Genomic DNA, 10,020 nt, shown 5'->3' on the forward strand with positions numbered 1-10,020 from the left:
AAATACCCCTCCCAGCACACACGCTTTGAAATCCTAGGATGTGTTGCAAGACAGTAGAATGCTACACAGTTTGTGTTGCGTACCGACCAGCTTGAGCAACGGCCGAGAAGTGCTTGCAACGCAAATGCAGCATGAACCATGTTGGAAATGGTGGGGCTGACACGTCCGAAATCGCATGACTGTCACACAATAGATCCAACGGCTCCCGAAGAGGCCAATCCATTCCGCACGTTCCAGCTTGCACGTCCCCACCAATGCACGCTAACGTTTTCTCTTCTCTACTTCTAGGTAAAATTCAACACACAAGTGCGGGGAAACAATCCCTCCCACCAACAATTGTTGTGTCCACAACTCAAAAACGGTGTTGCTCTCCAGAGTTCTGACCACAAAAATGAAGAAAACCAACCTACACTACCCCGTCAATTCCCCCTCCTCTTTCGTCTTGACTGGCCGGTCTTTCATAGCCGCCGCATCCTGCTCTCCGTCGAACCCGATGATTATGCTTCTGGCGACCGGGCCCGACCGCCGCCCGAGCCGCCCCTGCTTAACCCTCACGCTCGCCGGCCTCAGATTCTGATCCATGGCAACCAGGCCCCTATTGGCAGGAGTGCTTCAGTGTGTGCTCGGGAGCCTGGATCTCATGATGACATCCATTTTTTGCGTGTGCTACAGAGAGCTGCAATGGAGAACGGCGAGATCAATGACGTCAAGTAAGCGTTGCCGATGCCGACACCACCTGTTGGGCGGAAGTACCGGCGAGTGGACAGCAACAACAACGCCGTCATCTAGAAGATCTACATGGAACCTGGCCCTGGCCAACCCACCTCTGCCACCACTCATGACACGGTGATGCCCCAGCCACCTAGGTGGTGCTGCTTGCTGCATACTTTGTCTAATATCCAGAGCTTTGGATTCCGGCCTCAAAAATTAAATTTCGGACAAAATCCATCCATTTCGTTTTGGCCCGGTAGATTTGTTTGCCAGCCAACTATTTCGGCTCTATTTGAGTTTTTAGCGCAACTCAACCTCTAGTGCAACCTGTGTTGCTCTTCTGGTGAAGATAAAAGCCCGAACCTTAGCTTCAAAGTCTAGAAAAACATAAATTTCCTCTACTCTTCTCTGTAGGTGGCGGCGGCCCTCAGGCCTGATGTGCTTGCTCCCCTCCTCACACTAGATAACATCATCCTTGCGCCCGATGTGCTCGCTCTTCCATGGCAGGGCGCACGCGCGCTCGTCCGGGTGGCCAGAACTGAATCGGAACAGCAGCAAGTTCACGTGCCTGAGCAGCAGGTGCAGCGCTAGTTGAACAATTCTGATTCATGTGTGTATAATCAACCAGATCATTGCTGTTCATCTTGGTTCTTTTTATTCTCGGATCTCAAATTGTTGGAAAAAATTCGGTCAATTTTCGTTCAAAATTCGCTCGTTTTTTCGTTCAAGAATTCAAATTTTTGATGGGGCTTTTCGTCCGGAATTTTCCGAAAAGCCAAATTTCGCCAATTTCGTTCAGGGATTATGTAGAGAGTAGTTTTTTAGGTGGCCTATACACCGTCTATCTCGGCTGTGAACAGGTGGCTCATTTTCCCTTTTTATTTTGTTTGATACAAACAACTGGTGCAGGAGTTTCGGATTTAGTAAGTATAGGTTGGGACGGAAATGCTAATTTTCTATTATAGCTGCTGCGAGTTTGAGTGTGCATTGTCTTGACGGAGGGTTAGGTACTAAGGAGCCCCGTCAGGGCGTTTCAGATTCTCGACCCACAGCACAATGCAATATTCATCTGGCTCACCAACAACATGCAGTATGTAGATTGTTCCCAATAGCTCACAATCATGTACTGTATTCATGCATGCTACCCATTGTTAGCGAACAGATTAATCTGCATGGGTGCAATAGAAACATTTAGATGTGTGTACAAGAAAAGATTGTTTCCATGAGCTTCAGTTGGCCGGATTCTCTCTTTCCTTCCTGATGTATATTGGATGTGCTTAGAAATGCTATTGATAATTTATAGAGCCAGGTAGCCACGAAGCCATGCCACGGCAATTTGGGCCAGCAGCGTCAGTTGATCAAGTATATCCGCGAGGAGGACATTTATATTATGGGTTTGCAGGAGACGATTCAACAGACTTCTCTCTTTTGGAGCTTCCGAGCCCGACTCACCACTCATTTGCGTGGCAATGGCTACGTGCGACTTGTCACTCAGGGGGCATCCTGTTGGGTGCCAAGCAGGACATGTCGTAGCTGACGATATGGATCGCGGAGATTTTTTCCTCAGCATGTCTCTGACCGACAGAACGTTTGAACCTCGGTTGGGAGGTAGAATTGTCTACGGCCCAGCTGATCATGGGAAGTCTTCAGCTTTTTTGCTGGTGCTCAAGCCTAAGGTAGCCCTATCTTGGTTGGTTGTGGTGGAGAACTTTAATCTGATACGGCAGCAGGCAAATAAAAGCTTGGCTAGTATGGATCTTCTGCGCATACCTCTATTTAATGACTTTATTGTGGAGATGGCTCTTCATGAGATCGCTTGCGTGGGGGTGGCTTATGTAGACTAATAAACAGCTAGATCTGATCTGGAGTGTGCTGAATAGGGTCCTTGAGTCCGTGCAGTGGGATGTGGCTTTCCCATAATGCTGGCTAAAGGCGGTTACATGAATTGCTCGGATCACTCACCCCATCTTTTTTGGGTCCGAATAACTGCCACACGTGTGGCGTCGATAGGAACCCGCCCGCACGCCTCGTGCGGCATAGACGGGGATCGGCCCGCACGACCACGTCCGAGCGCACAAAAGCACGGCCCGCACGTCCGGTGTGTGGCAACCCCGCCCGCACTGCCCCGTCCGGGCCAGAAGACCGGCTGCCCGCACGACCCAGCCGATCCACGCCTCCGATCCATCCCCTCTCTCGTACGCCGCCATCGTCCCCCACCTCTCGAACCCCGACATCCGTCGCCGGCCATCCCTGGTTGCCATGGCAACCAGGGCAGATCCGTAGGGCGCTCCGACCCCAAACCACACCCTAACCCTTCCCATCCCCAGCCGCCCACTCCAATCCAGCCCTCCAGACACGATCAACTAAAACCAGGTGAAAATTCTCGATCTCGTCCTTCCCTCTCATCCTTAAGGCTGAAAATCTCCCGATCTTGTACTGGGTCCATACTATAGGGGTAGAACACTGCATGGTTCGGTGTATATTCGCAATTGCCAGGCAGAATACACCAGATCTGCCATGTACTACGTTTGAGGTTAACTTAGGTGCCTAGTTTAGGCACTTAAGTAGTTGGGTATGAAATGGATGAGTAGGAATCCCTAAAAAAGGGCAGGAAGGAGGATTTTTTGAATGAAGAGGGTGGGAAAAAATAATTGCCACTTGTGTGTAACGACAGGTGCCGCTTGTGTATGATGACAATTGCCACCTATTTTGACCTGTTGCTTGCCATCCCTATCTTTCATGTGCAAGCAGCAGAAGAATACAATTCTTGTGGATTATTAATGCCTTTTTGATCATCCAGTGATTGAGAACATGTCGGAAAAGAATCTACACGCGGAAAGGATGAATCGCGAAGGTGGCGCTGATGCTTGGGGTTCTCAAAGGCCAGAAACACCGCCTTGGGATGCAGCAGAGTATAGTCAACTCATCTCTGCAGGGCCGTTGCTGCCACTACTAGAACAGTATGCAGGCGTAGGTATGATGCGTGGTAACAAAAAGAAGAGAGCAGTTTCCACTTCGCAATGATGAAGATGACATTCTACTTATGTCCTACACTCCCATTTTTTTGCAGGTTCTTATGACCAAAACACTCTCAGGGGGGCCCCATGGCAAGTTCAGTCACAAGGCGCTAACACTGACATATTTACGGGTAACCAACCTCAACTAGCTAGTATGGCTAATCAAGGTAATGCAAAACCAAAAAAAAACACATACTGCTGTGGACGTGAAAAATGGACATGCAAAAAAACTGGCAAGAGGACTCACGAGTTATCACGGGTGAAAATGCAGGGCCTTCATGCAGCACGTGGCATCAGCCAGCACCCATGTACCTGCCATCGACGTCATACACAGGTCAGTCCATAAAAAAGTGAAGTTGCGGATGTTCAATTAGCAGAAGGGGCATAGTTGGCAGCTCCAAATTGCCATGACTGGACTTCTACAATTGCCATGAATTTAAAACTACATTTGCCATCCCTGGACAACTGTTGTTGCCATCAGTGGACACTTGCAGTTGCCATGGAGAAACAACTGCAGTTGCCATGCCAGAGCAACTACAGTTGCCATGGAGGAACAACTGCGGTTGCCATGCCGATGCAACTATAGTTGCCATGCCAGTAAAACTGCAGTTGCCACATCAGGGGCGACTGCAGTTGCCGTGCTAGCACAAACTGCAAATTGCCATGAATTGACCAACCACTACTATGCTTGCAGCGTATTACGCTGGTGGTGACACGGCAATCGTCCCGTGGCAAGCTTCACAAATTGCAGGTGGAGCACGACATTTGGGTGTCACAGACCACACAAGATGGCCAAATGCAGCACAACAAGGTAAGGAAAAAAATTGAACCACAAAAAACATCACTACATTTGTTGTTTGTAGTTTTTTGTAGGCAAAACAATAGTTGCCATGTTTGTTGAACAGTACCTGCCATGACTGGACAGCTACAACTGCCACACATGTCCACACGCAGTCTCACGGCTTGCTGTTTGAAAAATATGTCGTGCCAAATCAATCGAAGATGGTGTGATCCGTTGTGGTAAACATCTTATTCAACCAAAAAATCTTACTCTCGTGCTTGTTTTTTCTATTACAGAACCTACAACTACAGTGAACAGCGGTGCGGGGACATCTACTGCGGGGAGCTCTGAGTGCACGGAAGACGCGTTCCACCAGCCAGCAGACTGTCATGCCGCAAACAATTTCGAGTCAGAGTCGGGAATGGCAATCATTCCAGCAATGCCGACGAGCACCCCTTTGAACACAAGCACTAGCAACACTCGAGTAGATGGAACGGCCGCCGATACTGAAGCGAATGATGAAACTGACGACGACGCACAAGAGGATGAAGATGGTGGGCAATCCGAGATCGTGGTACCTCAGCCACCATACATTGGGCAGAGATTTGGATCGTTCGCAGAAGCAAAGGAATACTACCAGGCATACGCAAAGTTCCATGGATTTGCGGTCAACACCGAGTACCATAGGAAAATTAAGAAAACTAATGAGTACAACAGAGGTGAGATGAGGTGCCACAAGGCACGGAGGAACAAGAAGGGGAAAGGTGTTGCGCCTGTCGTTCCGGAACGAAAGAGAGGCATCATTCTCAAGACGGGGTGCCCTGTCCGGTGTAAGCTAAACGTAGATGGAGCAACATGGGTGGTCAATGAGTATTTTGACGAGCACAACCACAAACTCATAAAGAAGTTCGACCTGGTGAAATTTCTGACCGCCCATAGAGGGTTCACCCCCGTCGAAAGGAAATTCGTAAAGCTGCTACATGATTGTAACGTCGGTCCATCAAGAATGGTACAGATACTATCTCTCATCCACAGCAAAAAGGGGACTCTGAGTAGCATGCCGTACATACCAGCTGACGTCACAAACCTACAGGCCAAGTACCGTAGAGAGAGCAAGTTGGCAGACATAGAGGCCACAATAGCCTACTTCGATGCGAAAGCAAAGGAAGATCCAGATTTCTTCTACAGGATAAGGTTGGACGATGAGGACCGTGTCAGGAACATGTATTGCGTGGATGGTGCTGCAAGGAGAGCCTACAAACATTTCCGAGATTGCATTTCATTCGACGCGACGTACCTCACCAATATGTACAAGATGCCATGCGCTCCGTTCATAGGAATAAATAATCACAATCAGTCGTTGCAGTTCGGATGCGGCCTCGTCCGGAACGAAGACACAGATGGGTACGTTTGGCTGTTCAAGACCTTCTTGGAGTGCATGGATGGACTTGCTCCGATGAACATAATAACGGACCAAGATTTCAGCATGCGTGCAGGCATAGAGGAGGTCTTTCCGTTGGCAGTGCACAGGCACTGCAGGTGGCACATTATAAAGAAGGCTGAGGAGACGCTAGGACCGTTCTTTACCGACCGTCCAGAGCTGCACAAGGCATTCGAGCTGTGCGTGGACCACAGCTTGACTGTGGAGGAGTTTGAAAGGAGCTGGATGGCCATGACTGAAACACATCAAGTCCAGGACAACGAGACTCTTGTTAGCCTGTGGGATAAGCGAATGTACTGGGTGCCGGCCTACTTCATGCAGTGCTTCTTCCCCTTTCTGCAGACTACGCAGCGCAGCGAGGGGTTCAATGCTGTTTTAAAGCGGTACGTCAGCCCTGGCAACTCATTGCTACAGTTTGCCAAGCAGTACACAGCTTTGCAACAAAAAATTCTGGGATCTGAGCTACAGCAAGAAGCGACCACAGCCCTAAAGCAGCCAAAATTGCTAACGTATTTACCGATGGAGAGGCAAATGAGCAAGATATACACCAACAAGATCTTTAACAAGTAAGTCAGTTGCATTACAGTCTTATTTGCATAAAAAGCACCAAGTCAGTAGGGGCCTTATAGAGTGCAATGCAGTTGCCATGACATGCAGCTGCCATGTTTAATGAAATACTGTTTGCCATGCTTACTCAGATGCAGTTGCCATGTTAAAATGAAAATTTTGTTTTGGCATGTTTATAGGTGCATTTCCCTTGTTGAATGAAGTGCAGTTGCCATGTTTTATGCGATGTGCTTCCATTGGAGCATGTTGGCATGCAAATGCCAATGTCAAAAAATGCTAAAAAAATGTTATATTGGCGACACATATGCTGAAATGCAGTTGCCATGTTTAATGAAATGCATCTGCCCTTTTTTTTGAAATGCAATTGACATGTTTACTCAGCTGTAGATGCCATGTTTAATAAAAATGCAGTTGCCATGTTTTACGCAATGTGCTTCCATTGGGGAATGTTGGTGTGGAAATGACGATATCCAGTTGAAAATGTACTGCAATTGCCATGTCTGTTGTACTGCAATTGCCATGTATGTTGTAATGCATTTGCCATGTGTAGTGTACTGCATTTGCCATGTTCAACGTAATATATTTGCCATGTTCAATGAACTATGTTTGCCATGTTCAAACAAAATGTATTTCTATTTCCATGACAACATAAGGGTGTACAAGAAAAAGATCGCACGAAAGTTTAACAGAAAACACACAAAACTTGCAGATTCCAGGAAGAAATAAAGCGTGCCAGCATGTTCACGGCTTTCCGGGTGGACGAACATACGTTCAAGGTGTGTTCTATTTTGGGCATGTCAGATTCAGAACCTGAAGACGCGGACAAAGGAAGGAACTACTTCGTCAGAGCCTCGATAGGCGAAGGCGAGTACTACTGCCAATGCTGCAAATTCGAACGGGATGGCATTGTGTGCTGTCACATACTAAAAGTCATGGACATGAACGCTGTGACACGCATGCCCCGCCATTTCATACGGAGGCGATGGACTTGGGACGCTGATGACGCGTTGGCGCCGCAGACAACACACGCAGTTCTGGCTGTGCATGACGAGAGACCTGAGTCAACCATGGAAGCCGTGAGGCACGTTGTGCTGACAAAGAACTATGCTGAGCTAATTGATGAAGCGTGCAAGAGTGATGACACAGCGAGAGTTGCAGAAAAACACAGGAAGGCACTGAAAAGAGAGCTTGATGAGATCAAAAAAGGAAAGCCGAGGAAGCCTTACACCGGTTCCCCCGCACATCAAGTGTGCCTTCATCCACGGGGCCATCGTCTGAAAACTCGGAGATAGGATCTGGAACAGCAAGCACACAAACCCAGGTCAGGAACCCACCCCGTCCATCACAAAGGGTCGTCCAAGAGAGATAAGGTACAAGTCGGGACTGGAGATTCAAGCAAAACACAAGAAAACGAAGAAAGGGGCGGGCAATCAATGAGCAAAAATTGGGGCGTTGTGACATGGTCCATGTGGACATTTTGTTTTGTACCCCTATACGATGGGATTTTTTTAATTGGGAGAATGACTCTTGAGGGGGGACAGAAGTAGAAGGAAAATTCATTGAATGGATAAATGCATTTGCCATGTTATGGGTACTTAATCTGCCATGTTATGTGTAGTTAATCTGTCATGCTATTTTATACCAAATATGCCATGCTATTTTATACTAGATAAGCCATGTTATTTTATACTAAATATGCCATGCTACTTTATACTAAATATGCCATGTTAGTTGTACTGGATCTGCCATGTTAGTTGTACTGGATTTGCCATGTAAGTTGTACTGGATCTGCCATGTTATTTATGATGTATCTGTCATGTTAGCTGTACTGAAAATTTCCGGATGCTTTTTGTAATGACTCTGCATGGCATATATCCCCATGACAAATACGATGCGGTTTAGAAGCACATAGTGTGTTGTCTGCAAAAATGTATGGGAAAACAAGTTGGAAAAAAAGCGTAAACGTGCATAAACCGCAGCAAAGGTTATGGCTACATGATAAACCTACCCAATGCTAGCCGGTGTAATTAGCGATGAAAAAGAACAAGCAAAACAGCCAAAAATGAAAAAATGACGATGACTTTCACTAACCATGTCTGTTGAACTACATTTGCCATCTTTTTTTGAAAACATCGCAGACGCATTCGAAACAGCAAAAAACAATGCTAGAAACGATGAAACCACTGTCGTAATGATAAACATAAAAACAGATCTGATGTAACGCCTAAAATAGGTTCACGTCCACACATGTATTACAGAAAAACACTAAAAGTGTCGCTAACACGCCACCATTACATAGTAGGCTACACGAGGTTGCAGTCATAACGTAGCACACAAAACATAGTTTTCGACAAAGAACAGAGAGATAGTACCTTACATTCCTCAACAACAGAATGTAAGGTGTGCGTCTGGTGTGTAACGCCACGTGATCACTTGTACTTCTTGATGACTTGCTTGACAGCTTCCTCCACGAACTCGCGTGCTTCGGACCGCTTGTTGAAATCTTCATTCGCCAGCCAGTTCCATGTGCAGATTTTTCGGAGCTCGACGACCGTTGCATCTGTGATAGCGGGGACAATTCTGCCTTCCCACTTTGCAAAGTATTCCAGCGCGTGAAAGCCACAGTCTGTCCTGCACGAGGAAAAAGAGTTCAGGTGAACACACAAAAATGGACAGCTGCAGCAAAGATGGACTTCAGTTCAGATGTGTCGACAAAAAGAGGGGGTGGATTGATGTAAAAATGGCACATGAAGGGGCGGGTTAAAAGAAATTACATGTTCCCTTGCTTCACAGTCGCCACATACTCAGTCGGGAAATGCCTGATCTGGACCTTTGAATGTTCGTAGTGACGGTTCCAAGTCTCTTTGAGGTTCTTGATGAATAATTCGGCATGCGTAGTAAGGTCTGCATCAGCTTCCGAACGGATTGAATCAAGCACCTCGATATGTTGGTTCTTCAGGTCAAGACAGACCGCATAGTGGTGACCACACTTGTCGTGTCGGTCATGTGGTGCAAGCTCCTGGAACATGGGGAACATGACCTGCATTTAAAAAAGTGAAGAAATGAGATACAAAGTTCACATGAAAAAACAACAGAGGGACAAAAAAATTAGAATCACGTAGAATGTTTGATTATGGGTGGGAGTAGTTGAAAAGAAAGTTGTCGTCCATTGTATGAACAAAATGAGCCATGTATTTTACTATCAAGTTGCCACATAGTTTGCATGGGGATACAAAAAATCAAGAAGTCAGTGTGCACGGCAACTGTTGCCACATGAAAACTTCTGCCACACAAACACAAGTACAGGTTCTGGCAAAAAACCACGCCATGTGAGATGAGGTGCAGACAGGAAAGGAGTACTCACATATTTCTTCAGTGTGAGCTTGAAGTCACCGTGTTGTGCAAAATTGTTCCTCAGGATTTTGTGGTGGAAGTCACCATCCCATATTTTGCAGGTCACACTGTAATGCATGATTATCTTGTCGGCGCATACATCGGTGTGA

General features: G+C 46.9%; 1 pseudogene; it reads left to right on the forward strand.

The window, feature by feature from the left end:
• The first annotated feature begins 4,997 nt into the window (after positions 1-4,997).
• Positions 4,998-7,835, forward strand: LOC119300035 (annotated as a pseudogene).
• Positions 7,836-10,020: the final 2,185 nt, after the last annotated feature.

The sequence above is a fragment of the Triticum dicoccoides genome, chromosome 5A, assembly GCF_002162155.2.
Source record: "Triticum dicoccoides isolate Atlit2015 ecotype Zavitan chromosome 5A, WEW_v2.0, whole genome shotgun sequence".
Lineage (NCBI taxonomy): Eukaryota > Viridiplantae > Streptophyta > Magnoliopsida > Poales > Poaceae > Triticum > Triticum dicoccoides.